At 35.3% G+C, this 21,769-nt stretch overlaps 1 protein-coding gene and 9 non-coding genes across 10 annotated transcripts in view; 5 read left to right on the forward strand and 5 right to left on the reverse strand.

Moving 5' to 3' along the window:
* Positions 1-21,769, reverse strand: part of LOC126882944 (glutamate decarboxylase) — a 264,997-nt gene that overhangs the window by 214,825 nt on the left and 28,403 nt on the right. The gene's annotated exons all lie outside the window — the stretch shown is intronic.
* On the forward strand, positions 3,821-3,892 carry Trnah-gug (transfer RNA histidin (anticodon GUG)). The gene has a single exon. It is a non-coding gene; the product is annotated as a tRNA-His (tRNA).
* Positions 4,596-4,667, reverse strand: Trnah-gug (transfer RNA histidin (anticodon GUG)). Its single transcript has one exon. It is a non-coding gene; the product is annotated as a tRNA-His (tRNA).
* Trnah-gug (transfer RNA histidin (anticodon GUG)) lies at positions 5,170-5,241 on the reverse strand. Its single transcript has one exon. It is a non-coding gene; the product is annotated as a tRNA-His (tRNA).
* Trnah-gug (transfer RNA histidin (anticodon GUG)) lies at positions 5,741-5,812 on the reverse strand. The gene has a single exon. It is a non-coding gene; the product is annotated as a tRNA-His (tRNA).
* Positions 7,228-7,299, forward strand: Trnah-gug (transfer RNA histidin (anticodon GUG)). The gene has a single exon. It is a non-coding gene; the product is annotated as a tRNA-His (tRNA).
* Trnah-gug (transfer RNA histidin (anticodon GUG)) lies at positions 10,954-11,025 on the forward strand. Its single transcript has one exon. It is a non-coding gene; the product is annotated as a tRNA-His (tRNA).
* Trnah-gug (transfer RNA histidin (anticodon GUG)) lies at positions 15,968-16,039 on the reverse strand. The gene has a single exon. It is a non-coding gene; the product is annotated as a tRNA-His (tRNA).
* On the forward strand, positions 16,436-16,507 carry Trnah-gug (transfer RNA histidin (anticodon GUG)). Its single transcript has one exon. It is a non-coding gene; the product is annotated as a tRNA-His (tRNA).
* Positions 18,603-18,675, forward strand: Trnak-uuu (transfer RNA lysine (anticodon UUU)). The gene has a single exon. It is a non-coding gene; the product is annotated as a tRNA-Lys (tRNA).

Genomic DNA, 21,769 nt, shown 5'->3' on the forward strand with positions numbered 1-21,769 from the left:
TGATCACCACAAGGGGTACAGTCATGGGCGCCCATATAAAAATTTTTAGGGAGGGGAAGACGTGAAGATATTGCACCCGAAAAGCCAGGGGGACCACGCCCCCCTTGTTATGTCAACAAGGGGGACATAACAAGGGGGTTATGAGGGGAACAATCATAGCAAGGATCCAGATAAAAAATGAAGATATCGAACAAGTGGACAAAATGAAATACTTAGGAATCTAGATTACGGAAGATCTATGTAAATCCGAAATCAGAAATTCGATCAAGAATATAGCAATCAAGAGCAGCCTTTTGGAAGATGAGTTCTATTCTTCTTTATGGTGTCGAAGCTTGGACTCTTAATGTTGACCTAATGAGAAAGCTAGAAGCTTTTGAGATGTGGCTTTTCAGGAGAATTTTGAAAATACCGTGGACCGATCATATTACGAACGAAATGGTGTTGCACAGAATGGAAAGAGACAGAGAATTTTGACCACCATTAAAAAAAGAAAAACAACATATTTGGGGCACATACTTAGAGTGTGCTCACTACGGAGACCAAAGGATGGTATCCTAGCCTAGAGCATAGTATCCTACTCTTCATATGCGTGAATTCTCGCATTTAAAATAACGTATTTATTTTACCTGGCGATCGAAACTATATTATCGATCGCTATGTAAAAAAAAGAATGTGTGTACTTTGTACGCACGTAAGAAGTTATACTTCTATTATATGATTTAAACGAAATTAATATACCTTTTATTTATATTTTATTTAAATATTAAACTAATTTATACTTACTACTTCTCAAATATTTTTATTAAAACAGTGCCAAAAATTAAAATAATAAAAGAATACAACACACACAAACATATTAAAAATGCCACAAATGATTTCTGAACATTAATTGTCGGAACATTTTTTAACTAAATACGTACTTTCTGAAAATAAAATTATATAATAAATATACTTACAATCATAAAATGTATAAAAGAAATAAAAAAATAAAAGTTTCTATTGGGATTCGAACCAGATTATCAGCGCGGTTGGTATTGGGGTTCATTCGCCTTAAACGCTTCGCCACGGAGATAACGCGTCATTATGTGCGAAGATCGACTAACTAAACGGATTAACTTTTTGACATTTTTGAATTAAATCAAATTATTTTGATTTTGAATTGAAATGATTTAGACTTGAAAAAATACAACAAAACATAGAGTAAGAAAACAATATATTAGGTGAATATTGATAGAAATTTTGATGGTAATCAAATTATGTAAATAAAAGTATTACATACTATGTATTTTGGTAGGTTCAAATAAGTAGGTACCTACCTATGAAATTGTTTATTAGGATATTGATACATTTAACAATTATTACGTACCTGTTGCTTTTAAAAACTATTTAAAAGTCACTACAGTTATAAACTTTTTTGTTTCTGTATTCACAACAATAAAACTAATATATTATACAACATTTGTTTACCTCCATATTGAATAATTATTTATTATTGACAGATCATTTCAACATCCAATCAGAGCCCGTATAACGACTAATACAATACCATACTGTCGGTGTGCGCATGTGCGCAGATTAATAATAAATTCACCCTCAATCTCAATCGCGCCTAAAGAAGTATAACTTCAATAAATGCATTATTCTGAATGCCAGAATTCACGAATATGAAGAGTAGGATACTATGCTCTTGGCTAGGATACCATCCTTTGCAGGTCTCCGTATTGAGCACACCCTTAGAAATGATAAGTACGAGTTGTTACAGTTGATTATGAAGGGTAAAATAGAAAGAAAAAGGGGTCCGGTACACGACAATTGTCCAGGCTAAAAAACATTCGTGATTGGATTGGGTTAAACACACAGACGCTTTTTAGAAAAGAAAAAGAGACGAATTTGCAATGGTTATAGCCAACCTTCATTAATGGAGTCGGCACTAGAAGAAGGCAAGTGGCATTCTTATGGTAGGAACAGGAACATATTAAAAAAGAAAATAAGAAAATAACAGTGAAATTTGTGCATCCATAAAGATTTTATGAGCGCACTTTCTTTTTTTGTTCCCGGGGTGGAGATCGAAACGCCAAAACATTAGTTAATCAAGAATGTAATTTTTGATTAACTTAAAGGGGTGATACACACGCGAGTGAGCACGCGAACTTATGGCTCGCGACCTTTTACGCGCGTGTATCACAGCAAGTACGTGTACTTTAAGTCCGCCGAGTAAGTACGCCGTCGATCCAACAAGTTTGAAATCTTACTGGTAACCCGTATGCGTATCACTACCACGAGCCGCGAACCTCGAGCCATCATGTTATTGCGTTTAAAGTTACACTTATATTTTCACTAATTAAGCAAATTGCCTAGAAATAATTCAATCGTTTATTGTTGAAAAGAGACAAGTTACATTTTATAAGTTTTGAGAAAACCGTAAAACACTATTTTAAGCTATACTAAATTATTTTGATTAGGTATTTGTTTTTGAGTAAACTTAATTATTTATAGGCTGGTTTATCCTCTTGATGAAAATATTACCCTCTTATCTATGATATTTTGTTTGTTACCTACTAATAAAAAATATATAACACGATAGATTACGACATGAAGTATATAATACAGTGGAACCCCGATAAGTCGGCCCCCGATAACCCGGAACTCCGGCTAACCCGGACTGATTTTTATCAGACAAACATTTCAACAATAAACATGTATTGCTGTTACAAAATCTCGTGAACCTAATTCATTCATTTGGTGACGTCAATATACGAACGAAACGATTGAATCCGACATTACTGAAAATATCAGGGTGCAGATGGGACCCTGTCGCGCAATTCGCAGCAAATAAAATAGTCGTATGTTTTTTGCTTCATTTTATTTCGGTTATACATACGCATTTTCAAGGTTCACGAGGTTTTGTACCAACTCTATGTAATATAATATTTGAGAGATAATGGAACCGGATTGAACTACATTTACCATAATAAAAATGACTCATGGCACACCACATTCATTGTAGTGTTATCGAAAACAGGCACCTGTATTATCCTTTATTTATTTGAAACTTGCTTAGCATTGTTTAGAAAATACTATTAAAATTCTTTTTTTAACAATGGTCTTAGTTATCATTGTTATTAAATAACATAACATCAGAGACGGTATTGTGTGTAGTAAAGTCGTATTGTTCGCTTCGGTTTTGTAATCGTTCGTAAATTTTTTCAGATTTTGTGTTTGCGTGTCTTTTGTCTATAAGGGCAACAAAACGTAAAAATGTTGTAGTGACAATGGAAAAGAAACTAGAAGCATTAAGTAGAATTGATAAAGGTGAATCTTGCAGCATTACCTAAATTATGGTGTCGGTACATCTACAGTATCGGATTGGAAGAAAAATAGAACTAAAATCGAAGAATTTTTTTTTTCAAAATGATAACAAAAGACAGTTTGGACAATCGGTGCAAAGCTAATAAAGCTAAGAATGAGACATTTGACGACGCTTTGTATGTGTGGTTTTGTGTGGAATGCGAACGTGGTTTACCAGTGTCTGTGTGACAATTATAACGGAGTTTATCTGTAAGCATACCATATTTTATTAATTTTTACCATTTTCTCCGGCTAACCCGGATTTTCGATAACCCGGATCGGCCGCGGTCCCAATTAATCCGAGTTAACGGGGTTCCACTGTACGATAAAATTCCTAAATAGCACAAACCACCGACGGCGACCGCGATCTTTAAAACCGCGTAGGTACTTAAAGTTTGCGTGTGTATCACGCGCTTTAGCCGAGAAAACCCAAGAATGGTGCTTTATAAAATACGTGAAACATGTCTCGGTAGCCGTGATCGTCTAGTGGTTAGGACCCCACGTTGTGGCCGTGGTAACCCAGGTTCGAATCCTGGTCACGGCAATGTGCAAACATTGTCACGGAGAGACCTTTTTTATTTTTTTATCATACATTTAAATTTTATATTGAAATTAATATAATAGAGACCTTTTTTATTTTTTTATCATACATTTAAATTTTATATTGAAATTAATATAATTTTAACTGATACTAAATTTTTAAAATGTTTGGCATCATTAGATAGATCTTTGAAAACTATTGAACACGTATTTTTCAGTTTTTCGATCTGATGTTATTTTAGCGAAATATTCGCTTCTTTTGTGAAACTTTGTGACTCCTCACCCATTTCCTTCCCCCCCCCCCCAGATTTTTTAACTATACACTGTTCTCTGATCTTCATGTACCTACTTAACTTACCTAATCTTAATCTGACGTTTTCGAGTTTTTTCAAGGATAGATTTTTTTATAGACTGCCCCTAACGCATGCCCCGATGCCCCTGTATTAAGGGCCCATATATGGTAGCGCTACATTTACAGGGTACCAGGTTTCTCTCCCTGTGATTTTCTGACGCGCTCTAGTAACGCGTAAAATCCGCGCTGGGGGATTCTGCGCCATTGCATATTTTGAGATCAAATAATTGCGCTGAGAATTAGATAATTCTTGAGAGATTTCAGAAAAACGAATATTATTAGATTAAGACTCAAATTGATCATTTCCTTGATTCAATAATTAAAAAAAGTCTCCCCGTGACAATGTTTTGCACATTGCCGTGACCAGGATTCGAACCTGGGTTACCACGGCCACAACGTGGGGTCCTAACCACTAGACGATCACGGCTACGGAGACGTGTTGATGAACGGAAAAACTGATTATCCGCCGATTTAAGCTGCGTTTATCCGCCGAGAAAGCTACGATTTTATAATATTAATATTTTATGGGCATATTATGCAATAATCACTATTTTAATTGTTTTATATGCTAAAAAAAAGTGTATACTATATTAATTTAATAAATGTACAGAGTGAAATCCACTTCTGAAATACACTTCTCCCTATTTACCTATATTTATTTAACTAGAAATTCATATATTATATTTACTATATTTTATACTAAATTATATAGGTATTATAATCGTCTCAAAAATTTTACTTAAATTGAAGCAACCAATTTGACCTTTTTTAACCGCAAATATTATAAATAAAACAACGAATATTAGACGCTTGCCTCTATATTCATTGGTTGTGAGTAACGATAAGTTTTGTGAAACTTTAGGAAACGGTATCTTTTCTTTTTTTTTTATTAATAAAAATATGTCTCCCCGTGACAATGTTCTGCACATTGCCGTGACCAGGATTCGAACCTGGGTTACCACGGCCACAACGTGGGGTCCTAACCACTAGACGATCACGGCTACGGAGACGTGTTGATGAACGGAAAAACTGACTATCCGCCGATTTAAGCTGCGGTTATCCGCCGAGAAAGCTACGATTTTATAATATTAATATTTTATGGGCATATTATGCAATAATCACTATTTTAATTGTTTTATATGCTAAAAAAAGTGTATACTATATTAATTTAATAAATGTACAGAGTGAAATCCACTTCTGAAATACACTTCTCCCTATTTACCTATATTTATTTAACTAGAAATTCATATATTATATTTACTATATTTTATACTAAATTATATAGGTATTATAATCGTCTCAAAAATTTTACTTAAATTGAAGCAACCAATTTGACCTTTTTTAACCGCAAATATTATAAATAAAACAACGAATATTAGACGCTTGCCTCTATATTCATTGGTTGTGAGTAACGATAAGTTTTGTGAAACTTTAGGAAACGGTATCTTTTCTTTTTTTTATTAATAAAAATATGTCTCCCCGTGACAATGTTCTGCACATTGCCGTGACCAGGATTCGAACCTGGGTTACCACGGCCACAACGTGGGGTCCTAACCACTAGACGATCACGGCTACGGAGACGTGATGATGAATGGAAAATCTGATTATCCGTCGATTTAAACTACTGTAATAAAGCTGCTTTATGGTAGGGGAGCCCAAGCGGGGATTTTTACAGTTACTCGAGTGCGTCAGATTATTACATGGGGAGAAACCTTGTACCCTGAAAATGTACCTCTATATATTGGCTCTTAATGCAGGGGAGTTCGTTAAGGGGGACCAAAAAAAATCTATCCTTAGAAATACTCGAAATCGTCAGATTTCTGTCGGAAGTTCTGTCCGACAAAATATATGGAACGTTTTCGTAGTCTGACGTTCCAAATTTTTAACCTGTTCCACAATTAAAACTTCCCCTGTTCCAGTGTTCCCATACATCAAAGTTTGTCCAACTAGACACCATTAAGCTATTAGCAAATTTTCAGCTTGCTATTAATCAACTTTTTTTTTGGTACGCGGGATCCAGGTCTATTAATATCATTCTGGCACAATAAAAGAATATATTTTACCGTTAGATAACCCTTACCCTTTTCAACGTTAGACTACCCTTTTCAACGTCATTCCTGAAAAAAGGAACGACGTCGGCACTCTCTGTAACGAGATCTGCCCAAATCAAATATGTCCACGTCGACGTAAAACTTCTCTATAAATCAAGCATTTATAAAAACACGATCTTAATCCAGTTACATCCTACCTAAGCAACCATCCCCAAGCTAAACCTACGTTACAACCTAAATCTGAGCCTTCTACAATTTAAAAAGCAAACGGACGATAAATGGATAGACATGCAGAATCTACAACATGCATGGTCGACGAATATATCGTGCAACGAATATTCGTCGAAACGCCAATTGATCTGGGTAAAAATCCAACGAATTTGATTCGTGTAAGTATAATCAATTTCTGTGTAAACGAAAGTACTAAAACATGCCTACGACTATAATAGATAGACGTGCCATCTAGATACTTGGAAGGGAAACATGACTGAGCCTCGTTAACTATAAAGAAAACAAAAGGAAATTCTAAAACAGAAGAAGGAATAACAGTAGCAGAAGAAACACATTATTACAACAAAATAACAAAATAGATCCACAAAATCCTATACTAGAAGAATTAAATAACAGGAATAACAATCTTTTATCAAACACAAACAATAAATATTTCTTTGGCGTCTCTATTTATAGTTATCATTTATCATTGTTGCCTTGTTCACTGCATCTCTAGTACAGGAATCTGCATATTGTATATTAGTGAGTTAAATATAGTATTTACTTTAAAATATAAAACAATAATTACACTAGTTAATACTGCATAATATGTATATAAAAAAATGTGAATATGTATATGTATTATAAAATCATACTTTCTCAGCGGATAACCGCTTCTTAAATTGGCGGATAATCAGTTTTTTCGTTCATCATCACGTCTCCGTAGCCGTGATCGTCTAGTGGTTAGGACCCCACGTTGTGGCCGTGGTAACCCAGGTTCGAATCCTGGTCACGGCAATGTGCAAAACATTGTCACGGGGAGACTTTTTTATTATTAAAAAAAGTTACCGTTTCTTAAAATTTTGTTAAACTTTTAGTTACTCACAACTATCGTTTACATCTCAATCCACCCTTCCCAAAAAATAACTTGCTTACGACTAATGGACGCGTGGTCTAGTCTAGTAGTCTAAGAGCTGGGAGCGGATTTTGTGCGTGATAAGTAATATGGAAAAAATATACGGGGATATGTTAAATTAGTTGTGTACATGACTTTTTCCAACGGCCGGAAACCAGAGTGGGGGACGAGGGTAGTTATAAGGGGTCAAAGTCGCGGTTTTTATTATTTTTTTTGTGACGCTCATGATCGAGATAGTGCACCAAAATTTGGGAATAAGTAGGTCATGACGTAAATAAGTAAAATCTTTAGGGGCGGAACTCTGCGTGGCCGACAAAGGTGTGGGGGTAGGGGTAAATATAAAAAATATAAAGGGTTTTTTGCGACGTTCGTGATTGAGATATTGCACCAAATTTTGGGAATAAGTAGACCATGACATAACTAAGTAAAATCCCCAGAGCCGGAAACCAGAGTGGGGGACGAGGGTAGTTATAAGTTAGATTTTATTATTTTTTAGGACGCTCATGATGGAGTTAGTGCACCAAAATTTGGGAATAAGTAGATCATGACATAACTAAGTAAAATCTCCAGGGGCGGAACGCTGCGTGGGGGACGAATGTTGTGCTGCGTCACAAAAAAAAATAATACAAACTGCAACTTTGACCCCTTAAAACTGCCCTCATCCCCAACTCTGGTTTCCGGCTCTGGAGATTTTACTTAGCTAAGTCATGGTCTACTTATTCCCAAATTGTGATGCACTATGTCGATTACGAACGGCAAAAAAACCCCTTATATTTTTATACTCACCCCTGCCTAGCACCCCGTTGTACCCCAAGCAGCGTTCCGCCCCTGGAGATTTTACTTAGTTATGTCATGACCTACCTATTCCCAAATTTTGGGTCAAGTTGCAAACTGCAACTTTGACCCCTTAAAACTGCCCTCATCCCCAACTCTGGTTTCCGGCTCTGGGGATTTTACTTAGTTATGTCATGGTCTACTTATTCCCAAATTTTGGTGCACTATCTCAATCACGAACGTCGCAAAAAACCCTTTATATTTTTTATATTTACCCCTACTCCGACCTCTTTGTCGGCCACGCAGAGTTCCGCCCCTAGAGATTTTACTTATTTACGTCATGACCTACTTATTCCCAAATTTTGGTGCACCATCTCAATCATGAGAGTCACAAAAAAATAATAAAACCGCGACTTTGACCCCTTATAACTACCCTGATCCCCTTATAGTTTTTCCATATTACTTATCACGCACAAAATCCGCTTCTATCTCTCCGACTATAGAGTCTAGAGACTCGGCAGAAAGACTTAATTGTTCTCCGTGGACTTTAAAGGAAACAAAGAATAATAATATGCCATATGCCGAAAGAAGAAAAACGTATAATAGTCAAAGAAGAATCACATTAAGTACAACAAAGTAGATCCATAAAATCATATTAAAATACGGGAATTAAATAACACCAATTTCAATTTCGATCGTTTATGGAAAACAAACAATAGATATTTTTAACGTCACACGTCACTAGTTCTCATTGTTGCACTGTTACTTGCTCATTGCATCCAGTGGCGGCTCGTCAGAGGAGGCAAGGGAGGCTCAGCCTCCCCATAAATTTTTTACACACTATACTGTTTTGTTTATCATGAATCGCGAAAACAACAATTACTCTCACTATTATACAACGTGTAAATTCCATATTATCACTAATTATCCATACGTACGGAGCATTAGCATTAGAACGCATGATCGCGTCTCAGTTTTATTACATATTATTGTAGGCAGGACCCTGGGTTATCCCGAGATGCACGAACGGAGCCGAGAAGCCCAGCATTCTCCGTTGCTAATGCTCCGTGCAGCGCAGCAGGCGTTTAAGGAGACCCGGTCTCCTAACAGTGGAATCTACGGTACGGCGCCATCACACGCTGCCCGGAGATGTACCAAGGGAGGCAGAGTACCTTCTCAGCTCCGTTGGGTGGTTGGGTGCGTCTCGGGACAACGAATTTTAGGGTCCTGACTAAAAATAATGAAAAATCTAAAAGTGCGAATTTTGTTATGAAATTTGGTATGTGGGGTTATAATAATATTTGGAACAACTTGCTCAAATAACTTTTTTTCGATATCTCTAACTCAAAGCAAAATATCGGTAATTTATCGTGTTTTTGAATTCGCAGTAGGCCGCGTTTAGAATTTAAAAAATTCAGTTGAGTATATTCAAAAAGTTGAAGCTTCATTATGTATGGACTGCAAAACTTCAAATCTGTATTTATTTTGATATGCATAGGTATCTATTTACAAATAGATGGAATTGTTAACAAATAAACGACACAAACTTTGGTATTAAACTTTTGAAATTATGAATTAGGATGATATTATGAAATGTAAATAAAAAATGGTCAAAAGATGGGGCCTTAAATTACATTTTTTGGCGCATTTTTTTGCTAGTGCAAATTTGTCTAGATATTTTACAGTTAGGTATAGCCTCCCCTATTGTAAAAATCACGAGCCGCCACTGATTGCATCTCTGGTACAGGAATCTACAAATTTATGATTTCTCTCGACAATTGTATCTGATGAGTGATGAACGTGTTTATTTTAAAATATAAAACAGTACAGTAAAACCTCGATAGAACGGACCTCTATTTAACGGACTTCGGATATAACGGACAAAAAATCCCTTCACATGTAAAAAAAGTTTGAATGTAAAAAATATGAAAAATTGAATTCTTCAAGAAAAATCAGCAAGGACAGGATCAAAAACTGGTTTCTTTTTAAGAATTTAGACCTGCAGTGAGATAATTTCAAGAGAAAAACTGGGAATACCGCCGGAAGAGGTGAAATGTTTATTGATTGTAGACAACGCTGCTGCTCATCCCTCTGAAAATATTATACGTTCAGAAGAAAGCAACTTTAAGCTGTACCTATTTTTTGCTGTACTATTTTTTTACTGATAAAAATACAACATCGCTTATTCAACTCATCGATCAACGAGTAATTTTGGCAACCAAACGAATATAATGCTGACAGTTTTTAGATGTTAGTAGTAATGGTTGTATTGCACGATGAAGATACCGCAGAGGATACAAGAGAGCAGTATAATTTTAGAGAAGTGATTATAAAAAAACAGCTAACTTCAAAATTGCAAACAAAACTTTATTCTTTTTTCAAATCAGGATTACCGAAAGCAGGCGCGTCGATATCAAACAGCAACGTCACTTCAGAGTAAGACAATTTAATACAATTTGTTTTTGGCTTGTCTTTTTTATTTATATTTAAATACAGTGCACATATTTTCAAAAAAAAAATATTTTTTGATTTGTTTGAAGCCTATTTTTATATAACGGACTTTCGGCTTTAACGGACACCCCGTCCCCCCAATTAGTCCGTTATATCGAGGTTTTACTGTAGTTAGTTACACTATTTAGTTATTATTGCATATCTAATATCAATACAAAATGTGACTATTATAAAAGGATACCTTCTCAACGGATAACCGCAGCTTAAATCGGCGGATAATCATATTTTCCATTCATCATCACGTCTCCGTAGCCGTGATCGTCTAGTGGTTAGGACCCCACGTTGTGGCCGTGGTAACCCAGGTTCGAATCCTGGTCACGGCAATGTGAAAAACATTGTCACGGGGAGACATTTTTTTATTGCTAAATCAATGAGTCAATATACTCTTATACAGGTTGTACCAAAAAACAACAAGCAGTGTTCGATACTTTAGGACATTCTTCTTCTTTTGAAGATGGAGATCATCATGGAAATATTTATCTTATATCTGCAGCAGCGTGGAAAAGCTGCAAAGATGTTGTATTGAACAAGGTTCTGAGGATTTTCAACCAGGATGTTTTTCTTCCTGGACCTGGACCTCGCTTTTCAAATATTTTTCCTTGCAGAATGGCTTGTAGGAGAGCATAATATCTGGATTCATTTCGTATAATGGATCCGAAATATTGTAACTTTCGAGGTTTGATGGTGGTCGGTACCTCTGGGTTCTTATTCATTGTTTTGAGCCTCAGTTGTGACACGGTCAGCCTACGGGAGTTTAAGTATTTTCCGATAAAGCCACATTTCAAATGCTTCCTAGTTTTCTGCATATGTATATCTTCGGCCAAGTTTCATCTTGGTCGTCTTGATTTGTGTACGTATTATTATTATTACGAACATGCGAAATATTATTAGATATAAAAGTTAACATTTATCAAGCAGGAAATTATTCCTGGTTGATAAGGTTAATTATTTGACCTATTTGGTCAAGGAAATTCTTTTTATTTATTTGATTAAGGAAATTCTCTGCAACTTGTTTTAAAACTCACCTTACTTACTTAAGGTGAAATACCGCCCCAGGGTATCACAACACAACCAAATATTTGCAAATCGGTGGATAATGAGACGAGTATCGATGAAAGGGTCGGCAAAATCGCCTGATTTGACGCTCTTAGATTTCTTCTTATGGGATTATGTCAAAATTATTGTGTACAAACTAAATCCCTCGACTTAGCTGACTTAAAAATCTTGGACATCTTGGATTTAAAGCACCCTATGTAACGCACAGCCGGCACAGCTGAATGTGGCTGAATTTTTATGTGTGTGCATCACAGTGTTGCCATGCTGTTTTCTATATATTTCTTTCATAATTTCAATCAATGTTAAATGTACCTACAAGAATAATAGAATAATAACATTTACTTCTCCGTCATTATACTAGGTATAATGACAAATGAGGTGTCAAATTAAAGCTTATAATCCAAGGATAGTACTAAAGGTAAGAAATTAGACCTAGGTTGTCTGTCTGTCTGACCGCGAATATAACTCCTCCGTTACTATACCAGGTAGAATGACAAATGAGGTGTCAAATGAAAGCTTATAATCCAAGGATGGTACTGAAGGTAAGAAATTTGACATAGGTTGTCTGTCCGCCTGTCCGTCCGACCGCGAATATAACGCCTTCGTCACTATACCAGGTAGAATGACAAATGAGGTGTCAAATGAAAGCTTATAATACAAGGATGGTACTAAAGGTGAGAAATTTGACATAGGCTGTCTGCCCGCCTGTCCGTCCAACCACGAATATAACTCATCCGTTACTATAGCAGGTAGAATGGCAAATGAGGTGTCAAATGAAAGCTTATAATACAAGGATCGTACTAAAGGTGAGAAATTTGACATAGGCTGTCTGTCCGTCTGTCCGTTCGACCGCGAGTATAACTCATCCGTCACTGTATCAGGTAGAATGACAAATGAGGTGTCAACTGAAAGTTTATAATCCAAGGATAGTAGTAATGGTGAGAAATTAGACCTAGGTTGTCTGTCCGTCTGTCTGTCTGTACGCGAATATAACTCTTCCGTCACTATACCAGGTCGGACGGACAGGCGGACAGACAGCCTAGGTTAAATTTTGACAGTATGTCAAACTTCTCATCTTTAGTACCATCCTTGGATTATAAGCTTTCATTTGACACCTCATTTGTCATTCTACCTGGTACAGTGACGAAGGAATCATATACGCGGTCGGACAGACAGACCGACAGACAGCCTAGGTTAAATTTCTCACCTTTAGTACCATCCTTGGATAAGCTTTCATTTGACACCTCATTTGTCATTCTACCTGGTATAATGACGGAGGAGTTGAGTTTGCAAACAGACAGACAAGACGGACGGACGGACAGACGGACGTGGACAATTCAATGTTTTCACATTTTTTCAAAATTGGTGAAAACAACAACATAATAAACTTTACTTAATTGGTGTTTCAAAACTACTTACTTTTAACACATTAGGTACACAATATTACAAGGTTTCTAGCATTAAACGTCACAATGATTTAAAATAATCAAGTAAAAACCTATATATACATAACATATTAGAACATACCTAAAATACACAAAAATGATACATTTCACACACAAATATAATATCACCAAAAATTGTAACGTGATAGCATTGATTATAAAACACCCACCCATTAGTAGTTATTAATCAATGGTGATAGTATGAAAAAATAGAGGATACGGCAACGGTGTTACATGTGACGGTCGGATCGGGTCGGATTCAATGCCAATATCTACACAGGCATATTAGGGTGCTTTAATATCCAAGATGTCCAAAATCTTTTTAAGAGTAGGATGTTGCGAAGACGTTCGAGGCGGCCATTTTGACCTGAATTAATAAGTGTGAATTTTTACAATAAATCTGAGAACAAACACATAATGTCCAAAAAGTCAAAAATAAATATAAACCATATCAGTGGCGCACCCAGGGGGGGCTTGTGGGTTGAAACCCCTCACAGGGCTACAAAGAATAGTAGGAAAATGTAACTTGTCTTTAAAAAACTATACAAAAAAATTTTTGTGTCCAAGCCAAACTCCACTTCCAGAGGAAAATTCTAGGTGCGCCACTGAACCATATGAACATTACGGAATAGATAGAGTATTCTAAATAGTTCAGACATGGGAGAATTTATAGAGTATCGTATTTAAACTAAGAAAGTTGCCATCGGCCACCGGTAGGTATATGTACATACTTATTGTTATTATACACCATGTAATAGCTATTTGTATAACAAGGGAGGAAAGTGCTACTTTTCCTCTCGAGAATGAAGTTTACTGCCCGACGCGTAGCGGAGGGCAGTAATCATTCAAGGGAGGAAAAGGCACTTTACTCCCATGTTATACATATGGTTTTTCCACCTTCCTCAAATAACAAGTCATTTTTTCATTTTTACTTAATTTATTTATGTAACTAACCAACAAAATTTATTAGAACTAAAACAAACAAGTAGGTACAATATAACTGTCAACTGTCAAAAATAAGTCAAGTTATTAATGTAAACATTATTAAATCAAAATAACAATTTACTGTTTTTTACCATTCTGCAAAATACAATGTGTTTTATAAATAAACGGTAAAATGTATAGATATTTATGTAATAGAAAATAGATATTGTACAGGGCGTCAATAAGTTATATTTCATGAATGAAATACCATAACGTCACTTTTACTTTTCCTCCCTAGGGAGGAAAAGTACAACTTTGCTCCCTACAATCAGGTCTGGAAAAGTATACTTTCGGTAGAGGTAGGTGGAAAAAGGTTTTACTCACAATCGGTTAGTAATTTATGGATTTATAACCTTTGAAGTAATCAGGAAGCGACCTATTACTTACTTTACTTTAGAAGCTAGCTGGGAAAGTACTTTCCCGGCAAGCATCTGTCACTTTTCTACCTGCAAATGTCAATGTCATTTTTGCTTAAAAGATGGTTTAGAAAGAATAGAATCCACTCAACATTTATTTAATTAAGAAACAACAACAACAACAACAACAACAACAACAAAAAGAAAACTATTTGGAATTATAAATATTAATAGTTACATTGGAATTATGATTACTATTGACGGTTAAAGTAAGACCGTGTTTTTAAGTAATGAAAAATAATCGTGTATCGCCTAAATGTCAGATTAAACAAACTTGTTTTGTTACCTAACAACGATCTCACAGGTTACTTAAAATAATTCATCTTATCACATAATGAAAATGGATACAGATATTTGAAACGAAATTATTATTGGTAGATTGTAAGTATTAGAAATCCATAAACTACTAACCGATTGTGAGTAAAATAGTATACAAACCTCGCGGGAACTCATTCTAGCCTCGCGTCTGTAGTTTACCTCGGTGCTTCGCACCTCGGTCAACTACCTTGCCGCTCGGCTGAAATAGAGTACTTTCCCGCTAGGTATGTAATATACTATTTCCACCTACCTCTACCGAAAGTATACTTTTCCGGACCTGATTGTAGGTAGCAAAGTTGTACTTTTCCTCCCTAGGGAGGAAAGTAAAAGTGTCGTCATGGTATTTCATTAATAAAATATAACTTATTGACGCCCTGTACAATATCTATTTTCTATTACGTAAGTATCAATACATTTTAACGTTTATTTATAAAACACCCTGTATTTTGCAGAATGGTAAAAAACAGTAAATTGTTATTTTGATTTAACAATGTTTACATTAATAATTTGACTTATATTTGATAGTTGACAGTTATCTTGTACCTACTTGTTAGTTTTAGTTTTAATAATTTTTTTTGGTTAGTTACATAAATAAATTAAGTAAAAATGAAAAATGACTTGTTATTAATTTGAGGAAGGCGGAAAAACCATATGTATAACATGGGAGTAAAGAGACTTTTCCTCCCATGAATGATTACTGCCCTCCGCTACGCGTCGGGCAGTACCTAAAATTCATTCTCGGGAGGAAAAGTAGCACTTTCCTCCCTTGTTATACAAATAGCTCTTGTTGATACAAAAGCCTGTTATTTTTGAAACTTATTTTGTGCATTTTTTATTGATTTTATCTGGTATAAAAACTTATTTTTGTAAAAGGTATTTATTAAAACTTATCTAAAATCGGTGATGAATAATTACGAATTTTAAGAAAGTGTGTGATATAAATAATAAACATATTATAAACATTATAAACATAAATAATAAACATATGTATTCTGAATTAAAAAAAAAAAGAAAAAAGTGTCTCCACGTGACAATGTTTTGCACATTGCCGTGACCAGGATTCGAACCTGGGTTACCACGGCCACAACGTGGGGTCCTAACCACTAGACGATCACGGCTACGGAGACATTGACTTTGAATTTTTAGAATGTATAGTTGAGTTAAGAGATGTCAGCAACGTCAAATAATATGTCATGTATCATTAAATACAAATTAATAATAGTACATACAATCATTTTTGCAGCTTAAGAATCATTAAGATTAAATTAAAATAAACTGAAAAATTCCTACTTTCTACAAGTAATACATAAATTATTTGATGGAAATTTTTAGTACCTATCACATTTTCTACAGTAAAAAACCATAATAGATGGGAAATGCTGTTTTTGCTCACAAATTGATCCACATTATTATGCGAGATAGACGCTATATTAGTTGATAAACTCTCGTTCTCGTCAGGAGCTCTCGCTTGAGGTACATCTCGATTTTTTTGCTACGGCGATCATGTCTCGGTAGCCGTGATCGTCTAGTGGTTAGGACCCCACGTTGTGGCCGTGGTAACCCAGGTTCGAATCCTGGTCACGGCAATGTGCAAAACATTGTCACGGGGAGACTTTTTTTATTGCTCAACGTGTTTCAAAATGACACTTTCAAAAATCCGTAGGATATGTGGATACAAAATATGGACGACAAGAGATAAGGCGAGTTGATGACTTGAAGATTATGTACATTTATATACCAAACAGACGAACTTGACTGAAGTACCTACTAGTACCTACTTTACGAAAGGAGAAAGGAGACCTGAATAATTAACGAAGAAAAATAAACGCAAGTGAATAAAGGAATGGTTAAAACAAAAGAAATAATCCGTCCACTGCCGAGTCCACTAATGAAAATTTATTAAATGCTTTAAGAATAAGTGAACCAAAGTTTTTTCAAAACGACTAAATACATATCTAGTACATTCTTTGATGAGTGAATGGTTTTAGTGGTTTTAACAGAAATTCAAAAACTATACAAGATACTGGTTTACAGTAAACGTCATCATCATTCTCTTTGCCTTATCCCTATGCGGGGTCGGCTTCCCTAATTGCATTTCTCCACACAATTCTGTCTTGGGTCATATCAATGTTAATCCCCTTTACCAACATGTCCTGCCTTATCGCCTCCCCCCAGGTCTTCTTTGGTCTTCCTCTCCTACTCCTTCCAGGAATCTGCACTTCAGCTATTCTTCGTATTGGGTGATTAACGTCTCGACGTTGAACATGACCGAACCATCTTAACCTATGCTCTCTCATTTTGGCATCAATTGGTGCCACACCTAGACTTCCCCTAATATACTCATTTCTAATTTTATCCTTCTTTGTCACTCCACTCATCCATCTAAGCATTCTCATTTCCGCCACATGCATTCGTTGTTCCTCTTTCTTTTTCACTGCCCAACATTCAGTTCCGTACATCATAGCCGGTCTTATGGCTGTTTTATAGAATTTTCCCTTCAGCTTCATTGGAATTTTTCTGTCACACAACACACCACTCGCTTCTTTCCACTTCATCCATCCAGCCCTAATTCTACTGCATGCATCTCCATCTATTTCTCCATTACTCTGTAATACCGATCCTAGGTACTTAAAACTATTGCTTTTCACAATCATTTCACCATCCAAAGATACCATTTTATTTGTAGTAGCTCCATCTTTAAATGAACATTCCAAATACTCTGTTTTTGTCCTACTAAGTTTTAAACCTTTTTCCTCCAGAGCTTGTCTCCACTGTTCCAGTTTTTGTTCTAAGTCTCTTTCACTATTTCCTACTAACACGACATCATCAGCATACATTAAGCACCATGGAATGTTACCCTGTAGTTTCGCTGTTATCTGGTCCAAAACTAATGAGAATAAATACGGACTAAGCACAGAGCCTTGGTGCAACCCTACTTTCACATGAAATTTATCAGTCTCTCCCACACCTGTCCTAACACTAGTCGTTACTCCCTCATACATATCCCTCACAATCTTTACATATTCACCAGGGACTCCTTTCTTATTGAGTGCCCACCACAGAATCTCTCGAGGAACTCTATCATATGCTTTCTCAAGATCAATGAATACCATATGAGCGTTTGTTTCTTTACTCCTGTATTTTTCCATCAACTGCCTTATAATGAAAATTGCATCTGTTGTTGATCTACCCTGCATAAAGCCAAATTGATTCTCGGATATTTCGGTCTCTTCACGTATCCGTCTGTCAATTACTCTTTCCCATATTTTCATGGTGTGGCTAAGCAGTTTTATAGCCCTGTAGTTTGTACATTGTTGTATATCTCCCTTGTTTTTGTAAACAGGTACCAGTATACTGCTTCTCCATTCGTCTGGCATTTGTCCGACTTCCATAATTCTATTAAATAGACCTGCTAGCCACCTTGTTCCTGTCTCTCCCAATGCTCTCCATACTTCCCCAGGAATATCATCTGGTCCTACCGCTTTTCCTTTCTTTATTTTTTGAAGCGCTTGAGCCACTTCCTCGTTGGTTATTTTGGTGACCATTGCTGCTACTGTCTCCGTTGACTCTACAGGCTGTCTGTCAAATTCTTCATTTAATACAGTTCATTTTACAGTAAACGTATGAACCAAAATAGATTCCGGTGCAAGACATTTCAAGTAAAATCAAGAGTCGACATCAGCCCGGGTAGCTCAGTCGGTAGAGCATTGGACTTTTAATCCAAGGGTCCAGGGTTCAAGTCCCTGCTCGGGCGATCTTTTTTGTTTTTAAATTTATTCATTATTAGAATTATCTCATTCAAAACATGCCAAAACTGTTTTCGACCGGTTATAAAGAAAATTTAAAATTTTAATATCTAATGGAGTATTATATAATATTTATATATCTATAGTACAAAATGTGTAATATTTTTTAATAGTAAATTCATTCACTCCATTTACAAAATTTGTGTGCCTATAATACCTATAAATATATTCTTTTGACTTTTCTGAAAGTAAAAATGAACAAGCAATTATCGTAGAAGTTTCGAGCAGTAAACCTACATTGTGTCTACTTACTAATTTACTATTTTTACTGGGAGTAAACCACAATAATTCTAGTTTTGTTTTCAAAACTAAAATTGTGCAGCCATAGAAGCTACTATAAATATGGCAAAATATTGGAGGTAAAAGGGGTAGCAATCCCACAGCACACAATGACCCTATTGCTTCAATCGTAAATATTTCGCTGCTTTAATGTGCAAGAGCGACAAAGGATATATAAAATTTAATTAACCTAAAGCGAGCAACTACAATCTCGTGAAGTTACTTCGGGAAAGTTCACCGAAGTCCGAAGTACCGTCACTACACACTCGTTCTACTTCGCGAGGAACACATTCACGCCGGGCGTTAAGGACTTCGGTTCCTTTGACTTGGTCTCAAAAACCGCCACAGAATGGAAGTAGGCCAAGGCGCAGCGAAGTCGCATGAACAACCTGTCTACACTCTCGTACTCACTAAACTTCGATCGACTTCGCGAGTAGTATAGTGAGCGTTTTATGAAGATCAGCTTACGAAGTCGTGAAGTTGACCATATTGCAATATTTGATATTACAATATGGGCTTGAAAGCTAGACACTGAAGCAAGAATACATAAACAAGCTATATAGGCCAGGGTAATAAGACAAAAATATACCCTGTTCGTGACACTTGAGCAGCCAGGGTACTGAAGCGTTTTTTCGACAGGTAATACCTATAGGAACAAATTGTAACTATTTCCTGCATAGGATCTGGCGGCCATTTTTATTTAAAAACAATTAACTGTTAAAAAATGGCTTTTTTCCCTTTTTTTTCAAATCAATGGAAAATAGTGAATCTTGTGATTTCTTTAGTACAAATATATTTGAGATTATGGAAAAATCTTTAAAATGACATATTACAAAGTTTGATATACTCATTAATTGTTAATATAACTGCGAAAAAAGGTCGGAATTGCAAAAAAATATTTTCGTAATAACTGTTGTAAAGATTTGTGTACAGGTTTGAAATTTTTATCAATTGAGGGTTGTTTGGTGCTTAATATGTGATAAAAATTTCAAAGCGATTCATTCAATTGTTTAAATTTTTTTTGCAATAACATAAGTCAGAAAAAAATGACGTTAGAACCATTCCACATGTGTCAAATGGAAGAGCATGAGCTATATTTTCAACTTGGTTTAAAAAAAGCGAATAAAAAATGTATTTATTAATAGTAAATAATTATGCAAAAGTATCGTCAATCTTTCATTATAAACTTTTTGAAAAACTGTTTCCAAAAAAATTAACTTTTTTACCCTGTTTTAAGTGCACAACTACCAAGTAAAGTTATTTATATCATAATTGATCAAAAATTGCAATAAATATATATAATTTCTTATATAACAAAATAAAAAGTTTATAAGGAAAGATTTACGATACTTTTGCATAATTATTTATTACTAATAAATGCATTTTTTATTCGCTTTTCTAAAACCAAGTTGAAAATATAGCACATGCTCTTCCATTTGACACCTGTGAAATGGTTCTAACATCATTTTTTTCTGACTTATGTCATTGCAAAAAAATGCTCTCTGGGAAAAACAATTTGAATAAAATTTAAACAATTGAGTGAATCGCTTTGAAATTTTTATCACATATTAAGCACGAAAGAGCCCTTATATGCCAAAAATTTCAAAGCTGTGCACTAACTTTTACAATAGATATTGCGAAATTATTTTTTTTTGCAATTCCGACCTTTTTTCGCAATTATATTAACAATAAATGAGTATATCAAACTTTGTAATACGTCATTTTAAAGCTTTTTCCATAATATCAAAGATATTTGTACTAAAAAAACCATAAGTTTCACTGTTTTCCATTGATTTGAAAAAAAGGGGAAAATGCCATTTTTTGACACTTAATTGTTTATAAATAAAAATGGCCGCCAGATCCTACGCAGGAAATAGTTACAATTTGTTCTCATAGATATTACCTGTCGAAAAAACGCTTCAGTACCGTGGCTGCTCGAGTGACATGGAAAAAACCTTATTACCCTGGACTAATAGTGTTATAAAACTAGGCACTTACTGCTTCTTTGGTCCTTATTGAATAAAACTATATATATGTTCAGATAACATTAAATTTACAATTCACAATCGGTGACTAACCCATACAACTTATTTACAATAATATCTAAGACCTATACCAATAATGGTACGCCATGTTCGCGTCTAATCTAATAACAAAATAAGAATCCCCGTGTCTTTGCACTATTCTGTATTTATACCCGTCAAACTATAACAACAGCACGTTAGAGTTCAATATCATATTTACTTCGTTACTGTCGTGTTAAGGTTCTTCTTCTTCTTTTAGTGGCTATTCGTTTCGAATATTGGCGATCATTCTGGCTATAATTATTTTATTAACTAATGCTTTAAATAGATTAGTTGTTGTTGTGGAGAACCATTTCCTCAGGTGCTTTAACCATGATATTCTTCTTCCCTCAATTCCTCGCTTTCCGAATACTTTACCTTGAAGGATTACCTTCAGTAATCTCTATTTAGTGCCGTTTCTCATTATGTGTCCGAGATATTCTAACTTTCTCCTTTTAATGGTATACATCACCTCTCTTTCTTTGCCTACTCTTCGTAATACGGTCTCGTTGGTTATCTTGTCCGTCCATGATATCCTTAGGATTCGCCTGTATAGCCACATCTTTTAAAAGATATAACATCGTAGGAGCCTTATTTTTATCTCCAGATTAAGGTTGTGGCTTTTAAAGAGTTTGGTAATGTTATTGAATGCACTCCTAGCCTTCTCTATTCTACATTTTATTTCTTGTGAGTGATCCCA

This window comes from Diabrotica virgifera, chromosome 4, assembly GCF_917563875.1.
Source record: "Diabrotica virgifera virgifera chromosome 4, PGI_DIABVI_V3a".
NCBI classification, from domain to species: Eukaryota; Metazoa; Arthropoda; class Insecta; order Coleoptera; family Chrysomelidae; genus Diabrotica; species Diabrotica virgifera.